We start from the raw sequence: 21,418 nt of genomic DNA on the forward strand, positions 1-21,418 counted from the left end.
TTTTTTAAAAACATTTGAACAACCAATGAACGTAACATTTATGTAGTTATAAACATTTATTAAATATATAAATATGATATTTACCCTTGCTCATAGATATATATACCATTTCTTTGGTATGCTATACATTAATTAATTACCATATATATATATATTCAGAAATAACATATAACGTACTATTCAAATTAATTAATTCCCTAAGCAGTAAGATTTATTATTCGTTCAATCTTCCTTAAATTTTAGCGTTTAAGTACATTCATTAAATTGGATAATATCAAAAACAAAAAGTGATATCATATAAAAAAAACAAAAATATATTTACATATAAATAGCACGTGGTGGTGGTGGAAAGAGAACACCTCTCTCTCTCTCTCTCTCACACACATTCACTCACTCTCTCTTCTCTCTCTCTACTGTTAAAAATAAGTTATAATGAACAACTTCCTAAAATTTCAAAATACATGAAATTTGCTGAGCATATCAAAATGATTTTTTTTTTTATGTAGATTCTGACTTTAGAAGTAGAAGAGAATAAAGTACAGCCAGACAGCTTAAACACGGCTATAGAATGGTCTTAGAATAGGCTAGTTCATATTCTTAAGAAAAAATTAATTTTCTCTTTAATTTTAACTATCAACAATAACAGAATTACCAAACTGGGAAATTACATACATCAATAAAGCGCGTAACAGGTTTTTCTGCATTTTAATAAAAATATCCAAGGCACGTTTCTAGTTAAAATGAGTTCTTAATAAAGTTAAGAAAAAATGGGTAGCCTTTAATTTAATTTATAATATAATTCAATACTTTTTTCTAACGGTTTTTTTTTTAAAGTAAAATATAACAATTTAAATTCAGGTGCTTTCTTCCATTGGCCAAAATATAAAAATATTATTTTTATCATATGATTTGAATGGAATGACTCTTTCTTTAATTCTTTATAAAAATACTATTATTTAATCCTCTGTAATAAATTAAATTACGTATCAATTTAGATTACGGAAAATAAACTGTCTAATGCATCTGTGAATAGCAACGATTGAAATTTAAGAATGAAAAACATTTTACAAAAAAAGGGTAAATTAAAAAATAAATTATGCTAACAGTAGTTTTAACTACATAAAATAATAAAAGTAATCCAATTCTTCAGTCTAAAATAAATATTAAAAATATTGACGACTGATCAATATAAGAAAAAATATATATTTGTAAGACAAAGACAACAATAACACAGATTATTTTTTTATTTATTATTTTTTTTAATGGTTTGTCCTTTTTAAGTTTCTATAATAAATAATATAAATTATTAATAACATAGTTCAATCATCCAACAATAATCTTTATGAAGGAATGAATAAACTAGCTGAATCTCATCATAAAAAAAAAACAAATTTCTTGCTCTAAGACAACCACACAATAAAACAAATCTTTCTCGATTATTTCGATTACGAGATCAAAAAGATTTACTAGCCGTATGTTATCGCTCTCAAACATGTGTACTGTCAAAATGTCGATTTCAGTACCGGCATTTATCGGTATCTACAATCGCTAAGAACAGAAACAATAAGGAGTGGTTACGAGGAGGTACAACGGTGTTTAAGGTGCTAGTCCGATTTTGACACGGATGAGTGGGTGATGGTGAAAAGAAGTTTATTGCTTCAAGGGTGTGCATCCACCGTTTCACTCCCCACGTCGATCCAATTTGATTACATCAAAGTTGCCCGGCCAAAAAAAATTTCGCATCACCTCAATCGGTGAGAAATGTATAACTTCAACATTCGCAGCAGATCGACTGGACGTTTTTTTTGTTTTCGACAGATTATAATAACAATCGCGATTCTTACTTCTAACAAAAGGAAGTTTCATATACTACAAAAACCACAAAATAATAATAATCACAAAAATAGTGTAAAATACATTTACAAGAAGTCATATGTGGCCTAAAAGAAAACAATGAAATCAGTAAAATAATTACTAATTATATATATATATATATATATATATAAAATAATAAAAAAAATTATACAACATAAAAAACCGTAGTGTGCGGTCAAAGAAATTTAAATGAAGGACCACGGCCAAAAATGCTGTCTGTATCGAAATACTAAACCATTTGTTACGGCTGTAAAGGCATTTGTATATTAAAAACTGTTGTTTTACAACTTTTTTTTAAAACAATCTACATTCTATTCAACTTTTAGTTCAGGAGGGAATAAATTGTTAGCACGAAGTAGCGCATAGTGAAGGCATTTTCATACAGGCTTAGCCCATGAATGGGATATAACAATAAATCTTTATTTTACGTATTTTATCCTCGCTTAGAATGAAGTTCGTCGTTAAATACGGTTAAAATTTCTCTCCGTAAATAATAATGATAATTCACATAAATACAAGACTGGAGCAGTTATGAAATTATTAGTCTCGAAATATTAATTTAAATATATTTCTACAGCTTCCTTTTATTTTAAACAATAATAATAATAACGTTAGGAAATTACATTCATAAAACATACTATGATTACATAACTGCAGCAAGCGGACAGTGATATGCCACATAAATATTTAGATACGATTAAAATCGCAACTGAATTTCTGTTCAAAGAAATATTCGTAGCTAAAGAGAAAGACCAGCCTGTATATTTATATAACTAACAGAAGCACAGGGAAGGAAGGATGTGCGCGCATATGAGGTAAGCGAAAGGCGACCCAAGAATCAAGACTAGAGAGCTTCACGGAAATACTACATTAGCGTTCATATACATGATTAAACAGCAGCGACGTACAGAAAGCATCAAGTTGATGAAGAGTAGTTGAGGGACATCCTGAAGTTTATTGCTCAAAGCAAACATCAAGACACACTCGGAGTGTTAGGAAGAGCATGTAATCAGAAACGGGGACAAACGTTACCGATACATCCGGTCGTCTTGAAAAGAGTAGTCCATTCATTGTAATAAAGATATGAATTTAATTATTTCGTTTCACACCGTTCACACTTAATTAAAATACTGACCAAACATTCATGTCATTCATAAAATAGATATAAAAACAGAAAAGATTACTTCAAAAAGATTTTATTATTTAATTATATTATTATGTTGAATTTATTCGTGTAAATGACGTTAAAATTATATAAAAGGTTTATCAACTATTAAGCAACTACCATAAATTTACTAAAATAAATGTAACCGACACGTTACATTGAACGAACGTTTAAAAATGGAAACGACAAATTAATTAAGCGGAAAATTTTATTCTCTTTTCAACAGAGAATTATTAAAAAGGGGTAAGGACTGAATTTCATTTGCCCATCTGATCAGCTGTCATCTGAAAATAGAAAAAAATATGATTTCACAGCTTAAACTTTAATAATACGCTGGGTATTTTATATATATATATATATATATATATTTATATTGTCGCCGAATGGCTTCGACAGCACGTAATTCATAACCTTGCGGTGGCCTTGAAAAGATCCTTTTTTTAGCGTTAGCTCTGAGAAGAGCTGTTGGGTCAGGAAGATGGACTCCGGCGAAGTCGGAGAGTTACGGCTCGTCATTGAAGTCCGACCGGGCTTTCCCTCAGCGGCAGTTGGATCCTCACTACAGCGTGGCAGTGGTGGCTCCCAGAACCCCGCAGTGTCGGGTCGGCGTCGGTCGTCCTTCGCCGGCGCGGCCGAGATGGTTCTCCCCGAGTTTCCTGCGCTGGGCCCGGCGAGCTGAAGCTGGAGTGGGAAGGTAGCGTCCGCGTCCAGCGGCTCCCTCGGCGGGCCGGCCAGGCCGACTGAAACCCGGCGAGCTGGAGTTGGAGCAGGAATGTAGCGTCCGCGTCCAGCGGCTCCCTCGGCGGGCCGGCCAAGCCTGCTGCTTCAGCGGGGATGTTGGCATCCGCCGTGAGGTCCCACTTTGAGCCGGCCAGGGAACTTCTTCTTCAGCTGGTGGTCGACGATGAATTGCAAATTCACTCTCGTGCACGCTCTTTTATTGGAGCCTGAGAGTGGTGGGACTGCAGCGCCGATTTCGTGGGAGAACTACGCGTCATCTACGCGGTGGGAGTGATGCTTGTATGAGTGCGTCCGTCTACTGTGCGCTTGCTCACATCGTTGCTACCATTATCGCCCGCCGATATTAAATTAGGCATATATGTGATAACAATATACATATATATATATATATATATATATATATATATAAGAAAAAAAACAGCTGGATTAGTATGTTATATTTTATCACCGTATGACTGTCTGGATCTCGGTCGAAGTTCCATAGCTGTTGAAGTGAATCCGAAGTTCGACCGCTTCACTCCCTCACAAATACTAACATTTCTGAATCAACGCATTGCATTGCCTTATATTTGAACATCATATTATCAGATTATGTGCAGAACATGTGTGAAGAAGATTTAGATTCATGTTAAAAATTACGCAAACTCTACTTAAATATAGTAAAACTGCAGCTGGTTTCCTAAAAATATTAATTTCAATAAATACAAGTAAATTAAAATTTAGCGAATACCAAAGTGGATACGGAAGAAATAGACCTTGTGCAGAGCAAATACTCATCCTAAAAATGACATTAAAATATTACAACACAAGGTCAAAAGACGTTTTTTTTCATACACTGTTTTTCAAAAAAGCTTACGATTCAGTTAACAAAAAACTTTTTTTGACACATTAAAAGAACATATAAAGTAATACAAAAAAGCAACTATAAAATTTAAATAAACCAACCTGTATCTAAAGTCGAGTTTACAGGAGAAATCAGCGAACCATTTCAAACAAAAACAGGACCAAAACAAGGAGATGGTCTATCACCAACGGTTTTCAACGTGATTTTAGATAGTCATGAATATCTTTTTATTCTGTTTAGATTCCGGAACCAGCGTAAGGTACTACTTCAGAGGAAATCATAAAAGACCTGAGAAAGTAATGACGACTCTAGTACAAAATTAGGAACAAAGAACCATAACGTCAAAATTAAATGTTTAGCTTTTGCCGACGATTTAGCGCTCTTTGAATCAAAGTAAGAAGCAAGCGACGAAATTAACCAAATAGGCGAAAAAACAAGCTTGCAGTTCTACTTTTCAGAAGCAGAAATGAAGACGTGCCAATAAATATACCAAAAAAAAAAAAAACAACTGAAAAAAAATATGGCAAAAGTAAGATCGCAAACAATTTCAAACATCTTAGAGAAATAATCAGTAAAAACGGAACAGATAAACGACAATTAGAACTAAACTTTAAAACAAAAATCGTTATAAAGAAAAGCAACTGAACATTAAGACAATGTAAAACAGTTGTTAAGACTCATCATGTTATACTGCATTGAAACCATAAATTTAACCATGGAAAAGCAACTCAATATAAAAAGAAGACTCTTAGAAAGGATCTAGTCCAAGAAAAACACGAAGGCTACATAAAGCGATATACAATAAAACTGAAAATCTGAAAAGTAACAATAAGAAAAACACTATTAAAATTCTATAGACACATGGTCCGACTGAACCAATCAAAGCAAAAGAGGCAAATTTTCGTTAAAATGTGGAGGTACAAAGATTAAGGAGGCTATGTTAAACATGAAAGTAGAGTTTAAAATATTCAATATTACAGAAAAAACTATACAGATCGAAAAGAATATAGAAAAAATATTCTGGAATTAAAGTTCCAGAAGGTGAAAAGAAAAATATCTATTAAGAGAATGGACTGAAGAAAGAAGAGCTATAACCAGTTCGAAATATTAAAGAACTTCTGGAAGAAAAATAAGAAACCAGATGAAGTGATATTTGCGTGGTCCTTGTAGGCCAATCCGCAAAGAAAAAAAAAGTCGACGTCTGTAAATAAAGTAATGAGACTAGTTTTTTGACAACTAAAATGGCAGCACTGAAAAGTTATGGTTATATGAACAGCTGATTTATATTAGGTATTAATATTTTTCGTCTATTATTGCCACGTGAGACGTAAACAAACTTTTCGTAAAACGAGTTTCTGTTGGCGTTACAAAAATTAGCGTTACTGATTATCAGCAACGTTGTGCAATCAAGTTTTGTGTTAAACTCGGTGAGAATGCAACTGAAACTTTACAAAATTAAAAAGGGCATATGGAGATGCCACGAGCCCAAGTTTTTAGGTGGTGTAAAGTATTTTCAGATGGCCTGGAATCAGTTGGGCACGATCCACGCTCTGGAAGACCGTTAACATCGAAAAGTGACGACAATGTTCAGCAAAGGCTTGATACGGTACGACCGGGATTAACTGTTAGAATGATTGCAGAACAATTGATTTTGAACCATACCACAGTCCATCAAATTTTGACAAACGGATTGGACATGAAACAAGTTTGTGCGAAATTGGTCCCAAAAACCTCACTGTTGAACAGAATAACAACAGGGTGGCAGTGTGCCGCGATACTCTAGGGCGAATTGAAACTGATCCTGATTTTCTAAAAAATGTTATTACTGGTGATGAATCTTGGATATTTGAGTACAATCCAGAAACAAAACGCCAGAGCAAGGGATGACACACTTCAAACTCACCACGTCTCAAAAAAGCAAAAATCAAAACCATGCTAATTTGTTTCTTCGATAGTAATGACATTATCCATAAGTTTTTGCAAACAAGACAAACTGTAAATCAATATGTTTACCAAGAAATTCTTGAAACTGCAAAAAAGAGTTGCCCGCGTAAGACCAGCCATCAAAGACAACTGGATGCTGCATCATAACATTGCAGCTTGTCACACTGCACCTCAATCAGTTTTTGGCAAAGAAAATCATCCTGTAGTTCCTTAACCACCTTATTCATTTGGCTTCCCTGCGACTTTTTCCTGTTCCCCACATTAAAAAAACTCCTCAAAGGAGACCATTTTGGAACAGTAGAAAACATTTTTAAAAATGTAACCGACCATCTGAAGGATATTCCGGTTTCTGAGTTCCAACACTGTTATGAAGAGTGGGAAAACCGTTTGAAGCGCTGTGTGGCTTCCCAAGGGAACAATTAGGAATGTGATAGAGTTCATGTATAACTGAACTGTAAATAAAACGTTTTTCTGAACCAGTCTCAGTACTTTATTTACAGACCTCGTATGCCTTTGATATATGTTTTAATTTTATTACATTTTATAGTAGTTTATCTACAGTGTACACATTCTTTATCGCTAGGAACAATGAAATTAATTTATTGTAACGTGTTAAAAAATGTGACGCCACCCGGAGACTAGAACAAAGAACCTCCAGAAGAAAGGCAGAGACGCAACGTTTCGTATCTGCTTAATCAATTTTGAAGTATTATAATGAAATTTTGAGTATTTCGGTTCTCTTTCAATCAGATATGGATATGAATAGTAGTTGCTTGAGCAATTTCTTCCATGGATTTTAATATATGCAAATTAAATTACTTTCCACACTGTGTGTAATTTGCCCGCGTGTTCTTAAATTTGCTATTTGTTTTACAGTCTAGATATCGTATTAAAAACTTTACTTAAAGAGGTTTAATTTTTTGTTTTGTTAAACTAAACAAATGGTAACTATTATTAATAATATTCTTTTTTCTCAAGCTAATATTAAAATAAATATATTTAAAATATTATTTATTGCTTAAGAGGATGAGATGAACGACAATTTTTGTAGAGAGTAAAAATGGCATTGCCAGACCGGGATTCGAACCAGAAGCCTCCAGATAAAAAGCCGAGACGCTACCAATCGCTCCACAGAGATCGGCAGTAATAGAGCAATAAGAATAATATAGCATACAATTGCACTATAAAAATATAATAATTCACTTATCAAATATAACGTCTTACAACTCAACTGCTGGAAAATAAACCGATTTTAATGTCGTATACACTTGTTCTTTGCTATTATTGTCTTCAATTTCATGTTATATGATGAAAAGTAGAAATTAAACAATATATATATCCAAAACGTTGTCCACCCCGATTTTCTTCATTTTCCGAATTATAATTTTTAACCAAAAATAAAATATTTTGCTAGTGCTAAACCGTTAATAATTTGTACAAGAAAAAGTATGAGGTCTACAACGTATTCTACACAATATAAGTGACTACATTTTCTAGAAGTAAATCGAGATTCAAAGTAATTTTAATGGAAATATTCCTTCCTTTGACCAATTTTTAATTCTTTTGTTATTAAATTAAAATGAGTAACATAATAGTGTTATTGAAGTACATATAATCAGCGAAAAGGTTCTTTAATGGGAACCGAAATAGCTCTTTAAAAAAACAGCTATTTAATACCGACCACCAGAATTGTTTTAAACGTCTGACATGTTTAAAAACTCTATTCTTAAATGAATAGTAAGTTTTTTATACACTATCTTAATGAGGTTATGGAATTTTGAAGTCGCACAAATGAGAAACAAATCAGTTTTTATGTGTAATATTGTAAAATTCCGAGTTTTTATTCTAGAATTTACTTGAGTTTCAATTTAGAAACAATTACTAATAAAAACAAGTTTTAATGTGTTAAAAATGAAGTTGAGTTGATAAGAACATGATCAAAAATACCGATACAATTAACATTCTTCAACTATATGTGTGTGTGTGTATACGTACTAGTATATATATGTATGTAACGGGTGTTTCAAAAAGGAAGCAACCCTAAGATTAAGAAGGTAAAAGTCGCGCATAGGTAAATTTTATTTTTACATGCAGTTGCCAACACTATATTCAAGGTTAGCAACTTGTAACAGTTGAAATGTCCTTCTTATGCACTAGTGCTATAACAGTATAAATCGTCTCTATTGTTAACTATGTCGTTTTCCAAGGGCGAACTTATGTTTATTACTGAGACTTATTGCACATATAAATCTTACGAACGAGTGAAAGAAGAGTTTCGGATAAAATTTCCAAAATCTTTAGTTCATAATAAGTCGACAATATCGCGTTTGATTAATAATTTTTGTGAGACTGTGAGTGCACGTGATCGGAAAATCACAGGACGACCATCACTGTTAACAGTAGAAGTTCTGAAGAATATGAAAGAACGTTTGACTCGCCCGGAAAGTTCATGCACAGGCTGGGCTGGGCTGGGCTTTCACTATCTACAACTTTCTGGCTGCTAAAAAATTACAATTGCATGCTTATCGCATCGGTGTCGTTCAACAACTGAAAGAAGCAGACCACGCAAAACGTTTACATCATTCGTCGGTTTCGTTCTCTTGTTGATGACAACGGTATTGAACCGTTGGATCGTGTTTATTTCAGCCACAAGGCATGGTTTCACTCGGATTGCTATATTAACAGCCAAAACTGCCGAATATGGAGCGCTGAAAATCCTCATGCGTTTCATGAACAACCATTACAAGCACGTAAAATTAGTGTTTGTTGTGCGATCTCCCGGCGTCGTGTAATACGGCCTTTATTTTTTTATAAATCTGTAGATGGTGTGATTTATTCCAACTTACACAAACAGTTCATTTTCATGTTAGATTTTACGAACGAAACTTTTTAGTTCCAGCAGGATAACGAAACATGTCATACTGCTTATGAAAGCTGATGAATATGTTTCGGGAATTTTTAGCCCATCGTTTGATACCAAAAGGGTTGTGGCCTCCAAGACCCCTAGATCTTACACAGCAGACCTTTTCGTTTGGAGGTATTTAAAAAATTTAGTTTTTAAAACAATCCTCATACACTTGACGAATTGAGTACTAACATTGAAAGCGAGATTTACGAAACATTACAAAAAGTGGCTGCAAATGTTATGAAAAGTGTATGAACGCGCATCGGAATCACAGGAAATAGTTTGAACATTTTTTTTTCCTGTTTAGTCTCCGGGAATGACCATCATGTATTACTGTGTCGCTGAAGTGTAGTCTTGTATAGTATCATTTCTGAGATGTGTGGTTAATTGAATCCCAACCACCAAATAACACTGGTATTTACGATCTAGTACTCAAATCCGTAAAAACGTAACTGCGTTTACCAGGATTTGAACGTTGGAACTCTCGACTTCGAAATCAGCTGATTTGCGAAAACGCGTTCACCACTAGACCACCTGATGGGTCCATTTTGAACGTCTACTGTAAAGTTAATAAACGTAATTTGAATATTGTTGTATAAGTATTTTATTAACATTAATATTTTTGTAATAAATTAATGTCGCCAAACAAAAGAATGCGTCCTTTTTGAAAACACCCGTTAGTATAAATCACTAAATCAATTAGTATTTTATACAAATATATTTTACAAACCGAACCAGTTATTTTATTTACAAAGAAATAGGTAAAACTAAATTTATATAACGGTTTAATTTCTGATAGATAAATGTTTTTAAAATATTACAACGCGACAATACAGTCATTCTGGCTGTGATCAAAACATCATTTTTTGCATGTTATTATACCAATCAAAAAATACATAATTTATAAAAAAAAAAAAAAAAAAATGTTTAATATATTACTTTTTTTTTACCAACGTTACGCAAATTGCACCCAAGTGCAGAATATTTTTTTAAAAAATAAATAAAGGATAAAAGACGTGCTATATATATATATATTATTTATTAAAATTATTACTGCAAGAAAAAGGCTAAAACCGTGAACTCGCATTTAGTATAGGGTCCAATTTTTGTGATAAAATGTACTAGTTATAGATATTTAAAAAAAAAGAAAGATAACATAAATTAAAATCTGGTATCTATCGAAAACCAATACTGCCAGTAACAATAAATAATAATAATGAATCAATAAACCCCATACCACCATTAGCACGGTACTATTGGTTGTGTAGTTGGTACAAACCAACGTATTATAGTGTGATTAATGGAGCCCTAATCTATAAAGAGACGGTTATGTTGAGTTAAATGAAAAGTTAATTTAAGAAAATACGTAGTGGCTGAGAATGATTATAAAACAAAGAAAAATGTTACTGATAAATTTAAATTTAACCGAAATAAAAAGAATAAATTCAAAACAATAAAAGAGTCTAAAAATAATTTTTATAATTCATTAAATTGTAATACCAACCGAATAATTTTTTTTTAAACACATCATAAACCGATTTCAAAACTAAGAAAAAAATAAGGGAAAAATTAAATAATAAAATTAATTTTAATATTTACAACACACGTACTTATAAAATGAAATTCGACTTCATAGGAAAGATGAATAGAAATAAAAAATCGCTTTTCGAAAAATTTCCAAACATGTTAAAATAAAACACAATAAAATGTAAAAATTGAATTGTAATTAATGAGGAAGTAAAATTTGAACTCGATGATTGTATAGAAAAACAATAAATTAATTTAAATTATTCAAACGCGAAAAAATTATAAATAAAATCTATTGAAGTACTATAACAAGCCAACAGTAACACTTTTTACCAACACTTTGTAATAACAGCGGAAATGTGACGGTTAACAAATATCTATAATTAATGAGGAAGTAAAATTTGAACTCGATGATTGTATAGAAAAACAATAAATTAATTTAAATTATTCAAACGCGAAAAAATTATAAATAAAATCTATTGAAGTACTATAACAAGCCAACAGTAACACTTTTTACCAACACTTTGTAATAACAGCGGAAATGTGACGGTTAACAAATATCTATGGTTATTAAACATTTTTTTGAAAATGAATTCTGATAAAGCAGAGACCTTAAAAAATACTTAAAATACAAAGTTAAAGAGTTAATAAAAAAAACATATTTCAAAATAATAATTATTATTTAAAATAATTCTAAATATATATTTATATAATTTCATGAGCGTCGGTTAAGTAGTTTTTACGGTATCCTGTAAACATGAACACATTTTACTTTTATCCACGACGTTCGTAGGATATAATAACTCAAAGTTTTTGGGGCGATTTGATAGTAAAATAAAAATAAATAAATCTATTAATTTACAGAAGTTAATCTTCAAGAGAAACCAAAGCAGCCGGTTATTTACCAGAATTAAAATTTTTTACAATAAAAAAAGAAAATAAAAATTTAACATAAAAAATGTTCTACTGTAGAATACAAAAATACTTTCTTTATAACATTAATATTCTCAAACATTTATATTTCTTTATATTTTTGTACTTACATTCTTTTTAATATTCTCCGAGATTAAAAAAACATATTTTTATTAATACAAAAATTGCAAATAAAAATATAAAAACTTACAAAATAAAAATAAAAAATTCGTCATCGCAAATCAACTGATTTCGAAGTCGAGAGTTCTAAGTTCAAATCCCAGTAAAGGCAGTTCACTTTTATACGGATTTGAATACTAGATCGTGGATAGCGGTGTTCTTTGTTGGTTGGGTTTCAATTAATCACACATCTCAGGAATGGTCGACCTGAGACTGTACAAGACCTAACTTCATTTACATTCATGCATATCCTCGGAAGAAATTACCTTACGATGGTTCCGGAGGCTAACAGAAAAAGAGAGAGGATGAAAGGTCCCAGCTGCAAATATTAATAATCTTTTGCCTCGATAATCTTCCAAAGATTTTCTGAAGAATTCTGTCGCACGTTTGGAATTGCACGGATAACATTTTATCTTGACTGAAGCCGCAAAATAACCTCTGTTGCACATACGTTCGACCTCTTTCTCTATATTTTTTCTGTTTAGCCTCCGGAACCACCGTAAACTTGGAGAGAAGTGACAAATTAAACCTGTGATAAATAAAGATAGAAAAAAGATTATAGGTTTTTTTTTAATACAACCGATTTCATAAGATCGGTCAATTTAATTAAATTAAATAATCTATGAAGAAGAAATGGAGTTACTACAGTAAAAAAGCAGCAACAAAGAATCTACATTAATAACATTGTCACGCTAAGATCACAAAAAAATAAGTACGCTAACTGTATACTTCAAAATTAATTGGGGATATACTCATTGTTATAACATTGGGGATACGTATTAATAATAAACATTAGGCAGTTTAGTTGGAAAATTTACGTTCACCCACCATATAGTCGGGACTTAGGTCCTTCTGATTATCATTTGTATGGGAAATTGAACGAATTTTTGAGCCGTAAGGAATTCGCGGGTGATGAACTTAAAAATTCTGTTAATCAGTGACTTTAACTGGAATGGCGACAGAAGAATGCGACGAGGGTATATTGAAGCTGGTGTTTCGCTACGATAAATGTCTTAATTCATGTGGCGATTATATAGAGAAGTAGTATAAGGTATATAGTTTAAGAGAAATAAAAAATACTTATAAAGTTTTCAGAAATTTTTTTTTTACAATGAAACTGTCTTTTCTTTAGAGATAACCACTCGAATTTATAGACTAAAAAAGAAGGTTCAGTTTTTGAAGCGAGCGAGTCTTATGATAATCCGGATATCTCCAGGATATCTCGCTCAGCTTTAGTTAGTTTAGGACGGGTAGGTAGGAAGCATTGTTTATGTAAAAACAACCGATGCTTGTAAATTTACTTAACTAATTTTGTACACATTCCACTTTCCTGTTCCTAAAATACACAAACTGTAGATAATTTTTTTTTCAGATTATACATGTGTATAATATTTAATTTTACTCCATTTTATGAAGTAAAAATTAATTTCTTGGAACATTATGCAAGCTTCATTTTAGGAATTTAGAACTCAAAAATTCTCTAACAACTGTTTTAGGCCTTATATTATTAAAAAATCACATGATATTTATAATTCTCTGCACTTTAGAATTCAACTTAAAATCAAAATTCTAGGACGTCGGGAAATTTGATTTTTTTCCATGAATGGTGGAAACAGGAACTGGTAATTTTACATTAACTTCTTGAACAATTATTTAAATTTTTATCTGATGTCTCATAAACACAACATATATATATATATATATATATAAAATATTTTAGAATACGTTAAAAAGGGCAAGCTCTGATTCTAAATCTCTTAATGTTTCAAATTTAAAACCGGACGATTATTTTAATTTAATTATAGTTAATATACAAAAAAAACCGCTTACCAACTGTTGAATTCAAAGCGTTCAAGCGCTTTCGTAATTAAATTCCATCTTCAGGAACCCTCATATTCGTCCTATTGATAATATTAAGTAAAAATTCACATGTAAAATTATAAAAAAATCGTGATGTTTGCTTAAAACATAACAGTTGGTCGTCATACGTTTTAAAATTATGTCAACGGAAACGTCCTGTCAATTTGGTGGTCTCAACTGTTTTGTTAAAGGGGAAGTAGATCAGTCTGGCCAACATAATCTATTATTACTATTTAATACCTGCTTGTATAAAACGTCATTGTCAAATTTTGGCTGTTCGTTTATTAATTTATTATTATTTAAATATACACGGTATTTTTCTAGAATATTAGTATTATATACGTAATTAGAGGAATCGAGCATGTTAATAAATTTGTCTGAGTCATAATTATTTATATGTTTAGCAAAATTGGATTTATCTGTACGACCTTTGGTTACACAATTAAATGCTGTTTTATTCTTATTGAAAATGATCGATTGATCACGGTCATGCCGACGTATTTTAAATCGTAATCTGCGCATTTCAAACTATACATTTTCTATTCTATGGTTTTCTAAATTGACTTTGTTATTGTTTTTTATTGTTTTCAAAGGATCCGCATCAGTTATATATTTTATTTTTAGTTATGTATGCAGTTCTTAGCCAAATAATTTAAATGTTTTGTTGAATTTCTTATAATTTATATATATTCGAATTTAGCGTAATTATTATCATATTATTATGATTAGTTAATTTTATCTTTTATGTATATTTTGTGTTTTATTTTAATATATAATTTATTTATTAAGCTCGTACTATATCCGTTGGTTGTGGCGATGTATTTAATAATATTTAATTCATTCTTTAATTTTATATCATGGTTTTTTAAATACAGAGTGTCCCATATAAAACGCAACCCAACCTTATATTGGTAGGTATTGAAATAATAAAAAGGCATGAGTAAATGTAAATGTCATTTTTATTGTTACCATCCATTACCTTACATTTAGAGTAAATGTTGGAAGTGGCCGCCATCTTCTTGAATACAAGCTTCAATTCTTTTTACAGCGTTTCTTGCAACTTTTTTCTAAGTTTGTGGCTGCATATTTAATACAGCTTGTTGAATATTGACTTTCAATTGTTCAAGTGTTCGTGGTTTGTTGCTGTAGGCTTTTTCTTTAAGGTAACCCCGTAGAAATAAATCCGCCGCAGTCAATTCTGGAGATCTTGGTGGCCACAAGCCTCGACCGATAACACGATTACCAAAGAATTCCTCAACGAAATCAGAAGTTGAACCTGCGTAGTGCGATGTCGCACCGTCATGTTGTAGCCAGCAGCGTCAGTCTTCCTCTTCCAAGAGTGCAATGAACTGAAATAAAATATCCTGATATCGTTCTGCATTAATGGTGTACTCGAAAAAAATAGGACCGATTATTTTCTTCCGCGATATCGCGCACCACACGCCAACTTCTGCGGGTGTAATTGTTTTTCGTGATAAACGTGGGGATTTTCAGCACTCCAAATTCTACTGTTTTGGCTGTTTACGTAGCCATCCGAATGAAACCGTACTTCATTTGTGAAAAATAACGAATCCACAACATTAATTCCCTGACGCAGAAATCGACGGAACCATGGACAGTATTGTAGCCGTTTTTCTTTGTCTGGCTCAAGAAGTCGATGAACCGTTTGAATGCGATAAGTTCGTAATTGTAATTGTTTGGTCGCCCGATGAACAGTTTATTTAGACAAATTAATTTCAGCAGACAAACGTCTGATCGATTTATTTGGCGAGGCGATTAATCGGTCTTTGATTTCAGCGACTGTATCTGTATTCAACACTGACGCAGATCTTTTGTGTTCCTTGTTATTAACAGAACCGGTCTCTCTAAATTTTGCAACTGACCTTAATACTGATGTTTTGTTAGGAGCTGGTTTATCTGGGTACTTATGGCGAAACAAATGTTGCACTGCAACCACCGATTTCGTACTGAAGTACGACTCAAAAATGAAAATACGTTCATCTAGCGAAAACACCATCTTGTCTTTAGCAATACACTGAACGTTATGATTGCATTGTTGTTACTATCGGTAGTGTTCTACTGCGTCGCAGCGATGTTCAGATGTTGGACGAGTCCATTTCAGTAACGAGTAGTGGAGTAAGCTTGACTTTTGAAATTTCATGGATGAGTGATTGATGGGTTGCGTTTTATATGGGACACCCTGTATTTTAGTGCTCTACATAACAGAGCATTAAATGCAGCCATTTTTTGGTTCCAAGGATGAAACGAACTGCAATGGATTACTGTGTCTTGTTTGGTGCTTTTCCTAAGAATGTCAATATCTAATTTAGTATTATCGTAATTTTTGTTAATTTTCAAGATCAAAAAATATGCTATTATTGTTTTCAGGGATAAAGTAATTTTGATGTTGTTTATAGAATTCATTGCACTGAATATATTGTTTTCGTCACTACTGTATTAGTCATTATAAATATAATCAATATGTCATCCACGTATATTTTACATAATAATATACAATGACCCTTAAAAATATTACGTAAATTATTTTATATATATTTTTTAAAACATATGTCGACTAACTATTATGTTTTAAGCAAATATCACAATTTTTTATAATTTTACATGTGATGTTTTAATTAATATTAAACAGGAAGAATACGAGAGTTCCTCCTGAAAATGGAATTAAATTCCGAAAGCTCTTGAACGCTACGAATTCAATTGTTGGTAAGCGGATTGTTGTATATTAACTATAACTACATACTTATATCAACGGGCCATGTTTAACAAAATTATTATTTTAATTGAAATATACTAAACAATTTATCAAAATATACTTTTTCTTATTCTAATGATTTAATTGTAATTTGAAACACTTGCATTATATACAAAATAATCTTATGCATACCATGTATGTGTGTGTGAACGTACGCGCGCAAATAAATGCACACAATTTTTTTTAAAGTAAAAGCATATAAACCTGAAAAGCCTCAAAGATCTTTAAATTTAAAACTTATCAAATTAACGAAATATTAAAATGCAACTCCAGTGAAACATTAACAAGAGTAAAAAAAAAACCGTGGGCTTTGGTCCAAGGTTTTGTTACCACGGTATCAAACTAACAGGATATATTTAATCGATAGGTACTGGAGATGAGGCGTATTAAGGACACGAATGGTTGCATTAATGGGAGAGGGGACATTTCCAAGAATAAAATATTTTAAAATTGTGTTATATCCGTACATGTAATAAAAACTTTGGAGACGGGAGTTTCTGTTTAAAAAAAAGATTGACCACCTTTGAAAAATGGCAGATTTCAAACATGGCAACGGGTGTATTTAATGTACTCAAAAAATCGAAGAAAAGCTCCCCATTTAGAGTTCTTCAAGTTTTTTTTTGTTAACGAGACCTCACTGGTGCTACACTTAAAGAACATTATATATATTTTTTACACACATGGTTGCATTAATGGGAGAGGGGACATTTCCAAGAATAAAATATTTTTAAATTGTGTTATATCCGTACATGTAATAAAAACTTTGGAGACGGGAGTTTCTGTTTAAAAAAAAGATTGACCGCCTTTGAAAAATGGCAGATTTCAAACATGGCAACGGGTGTATTTAATGTACTCAAAAAATCGAAGAAAAGCTCCCCAAGTTTTTTTTTGTTAACGAGACCTCACTGGTGCTACACTTAAAGAACATTATATATATTTTTTACACACAGTCAAACCTAAATTATTCATCAGCTTTCATATAAATTACTTTTTTTTTTCAGCAGGAAATGAAATTTTTTGCCTACCGCGGTACAAACCCAGGTTAAACAACCGAAAAATTTGCAACAGCGGTGGACACGTTGAAACATTCAAAAACACAAACTCGATTGGAAAAAAGAAATCAATTATTTTTTTGTGTGGTATGTAGATTAATTAATCTACTGTACTCTTCATTGGAACGATCTTTATAATAACTTAATTTGGGAATAAAGAAGAAATCGGACTCATTTCAGAAGACAAAAAGTTACAAGTTTTAAAAATCTAGTGGAAAACCACTTTTGAGTAATTATTATTATGATTTTATTGTTAAACCAATTACTAAAAATATAAATTAAATACATTATCCCAATAATGTTGCACATAATATCTAACCGTTAAAGAATCTTGAAAAATAAATTTATACAATCACGGCAAAAAAAGATTCTCTTTTTCTATGAAGTAAACTACAGCGATTCGTTCACGTATCACAGAAAAACCCATAACTTTCTAACAAGTTAAAACGCGTTAAAATATCGAACAACTCCGAAACTTATAAACATTTAAAGAGTTTAAAAGTAGGTAACAGGAAAAATGATCTGTTTCATCTTTTACCTGCTAAAAAGGAGGTGAAGAAGAATTTTCTAGTGACGTTAACCAAGTTTTTTTTTTATAAAAAAGAAACATAGTTACTACGCTATGATACGTTCACGGCCGTTTTTAATGTGAATAAAAGTACTCGACTAAGTATCTAAACGACACAAAACCTGCGGATTTATTTATATTATTAGCAGAGTTCAAAAAAAGGGGTTATATAATCTACCCGTACATTTTTTTTTACGTTTATTTGCGCGTAACCTTGATCCTATTAATCCGATTCAAATAAATCTTGTTACAATTGATGCAGTTGATTTTCGCGGTGGTACCGTGATGTTGAAAAAAAATTTTAGACACAAAAATCGATCTGAAAATTGACAAACAAAATTTGTTCGCCGTCCGGCCGGAAAATAGAGACAGTGGGAATCCTGATATTCTATTTGCATGCGTCACGTTAGATGATTTTATATGGTCTTCTGCAGGGCAGGAAATATGAGTTTCGGCGCAAGATATAAAAATGGAGATATCTCGTCTTATACCTTTCAGATCCAACATACATTAATATGACATATAGCACCGGTAGAGCCAGTGGGGATCTTATAATTCTATACAGTCCAAGATATTACATGGTCTTTTGCGGTCTCTCGCAAAGTAAAACAACTAACCTTAACGATCAAGTTAAACCATCTAAGCTTCTGACAACTTAGAGCGACGTGAACTTGTCCTTTTGCAAATACTTTATTCTCCAAATCTACTACAGCTCTATTTAATGTTGTATCCTTAAAATTATCTAACTTTTATTTAATGTGATGACCTTGCAAATTGTGCGCTGTTACAGCCCAATTAAAAAATTAAAGGTAGCATTCGTCTTTCAACATCTCCATATCCTTCAGTAGCTTGAAACGTTGTACAGTACTTATTGGTGTAATAGGTATACAACCGACTTCATCTTTCATTTTTGTACCTATTGTTTCGTCATCGAATTTTATTAACTCAGATTTTAATAACTCACCTTTTCCAGTTGGTCCTTTCGTAGGGCAAGCCATTTGAATTTCTTTACAATTCCCATACCGCCGTTAATTAAACCACCAGAAATCGATATGTTACGCCTTAACATAACTCTTGAACCGTTTGTAAATTGTACATTACGCAAAATGCCACTACAGTTAAACTTTCCGGTTGGGAGGTTTTCAATATGTTGCAGCTTCTCCTTGTACATCGATAGCATTAATAATATAAACTCCAATTATTTTTTTATATCATATCAGTCAATAATAACACGATTATATTCATCGACTAATTTAATACACGGTAATATTCTTACAGCATTTCCATCGGCAAATTCGTATGTTAAAACTACTCTCCTTTCGCAATGTATTTCCAATCGGCCGGTTATAACTTCGCCAAAACACAATTTAAATATATTAGCGCGTTAATAAAGAATTATTTATCCGTATTCCAAGTATACGGATAAAAAAATAAACCTAACTGAAAAAATTATAGTTCAAAATAACATAGTCGTTCGTTACATATTACAAAACATCTTTACTCTAATAACACCAATGAAAAGTGTAACTGAGAGGATGTATCAACGGACATAATGAATTCCTCTCGAACAAGCGGGTCAATCAAAGAGATAAGACGAGAATCGCTGCGAAATTAAAGAATATCGTAATTTCATCAATTATTAAAGCTTCTTTTTTAAAGAATAGCATTTTTTTTCATTAGTTGGCAACAACATCGTCAGATTCATTGTTTTAATAACAATTCATCTGAATATCCTTGTCATGCTTGTAAAGAAAAAAATCATGTGTATTTGCGATAATGGATAAGCAAGAAATTAACGTATTCTAAGAAAGAATAATTTATTTTCGGTTTCGTTTACTTTAAACTGTTTTTTATAAGCCTTAAATCATGTATAATTTATTAATAAAATCCGAGGTTCAACTACCGCAACAAATAATAATCCCGTTTACAGTTCATCAAATGGTATTGTCTCGCTTAGATAACCAATTCATCAAACAGGTCGTTAACTGAACTCCAAAGCAATAACTTACCAGTAACAACACCTAAATTACACACAGTGAAAAAATATTATACTTTTTAACACATTATACACATAATAAAAACTTATTTTCGTTAACCTATATCTTATCGTACTCGATTTGATAAAAAAGTTTAATTTTTACAACTCTTATATTAACTCGCTCTTGGGAGCGAGTTACGTAGTCCAAACTACGTATGTGAGATTCACGGTACGAAATTTTTCAGTCGAATTTTGAATCGCTTCCGCTTACCCATTCGCTCTGAAATTTTGCAAACAGGTCTGCTCTTGAAGATAGCACATTTTAGCAACATTTTCAAGTCGCTAAGATGCCCCTGAGTTGCTAAGTGAAAAAAAAGTCCCTCGAACTTATGCAACCTCGTTTATATGCATATTCTCTTAGTGAAAGAAATTTTCTTAGTAAAAATAACCTACCCTGTTACAGTAAGTTTGGATCTAAAATTCGCACGCGTTTGAAATACATAATTTTACCAAAAGTAGGGTCTACCTACTATAACACCCGACTGGAGCTAAATGATAACACGCAATTGTTTTATAAACAATATGTACCCTATATGCTAGAGTATACAGTTGCTATTACAAATTCTGTACAGTAGCGACCGAAGTTTTGGGAAAATTTAGTGCTTTTTAACCGGATCCGAATTTTCAGACGAAAATCGCAAATATTTTTAAAATGGTCGGTCCTACCGCTAGAAAAAAATTTTTCGACCCCTCTGCGATACCCCACCCGCTCACAGTGGTACCCGTCGGATGATAATACTTTCAAATGCCCCCGAGACGCCGTTCGGAAATTGGGGAGAGGGTACGATGGGTGCCACCGTAATATCTCGGTAACCGCTAGTCGGATTTTCACGATGCAAACGGCGTTATCACCAGGTCGAACGCTGTTTAAAACAACGGGTACACTATTGATCGACCGGATCTTGGTTGTCCGGAAATTAAATCGTTTAGCCCTATGTTTTGATTGCACTCATCCACCGTAAAACGTACCGATCCGATCTTTCGCTAAATACCCTCAAACCTGTACACTAGCGCAGCTGTAAAGTATAAACTTA

General features: G+C 32.2%; 1 protein-coding gene across 1 annotated transcript in view; it reads right to left on the reverse strand.

Moving 5' to 3' along the window:
* The window catches only part of LOC142321587 (multiple PDZ domain protein-like), a 1,133,813-nt gene that overhangs the window by 991,467 nt on the left and 120,928 nt on the right, over positions 1 to 21,418 (reverse strand). The window lies entirely within an intron of this gene.

Source organism: Lycorma delicatula, chromosome 3 (assembly GCF_047948215.1).
Source record: "Lycorma delicatula isolate Av1 chromosome 3, ASM4794821v1, whole genome shotgun sequence".
In the NCBI taxonomy this organism is placed as follows: domain Eukaryota; kingdom Metazoa; phylum Arthropoda; class Insecta; order Hemiptera; family Fulgoridae; genus Lycorma; species Lycorma delicatula.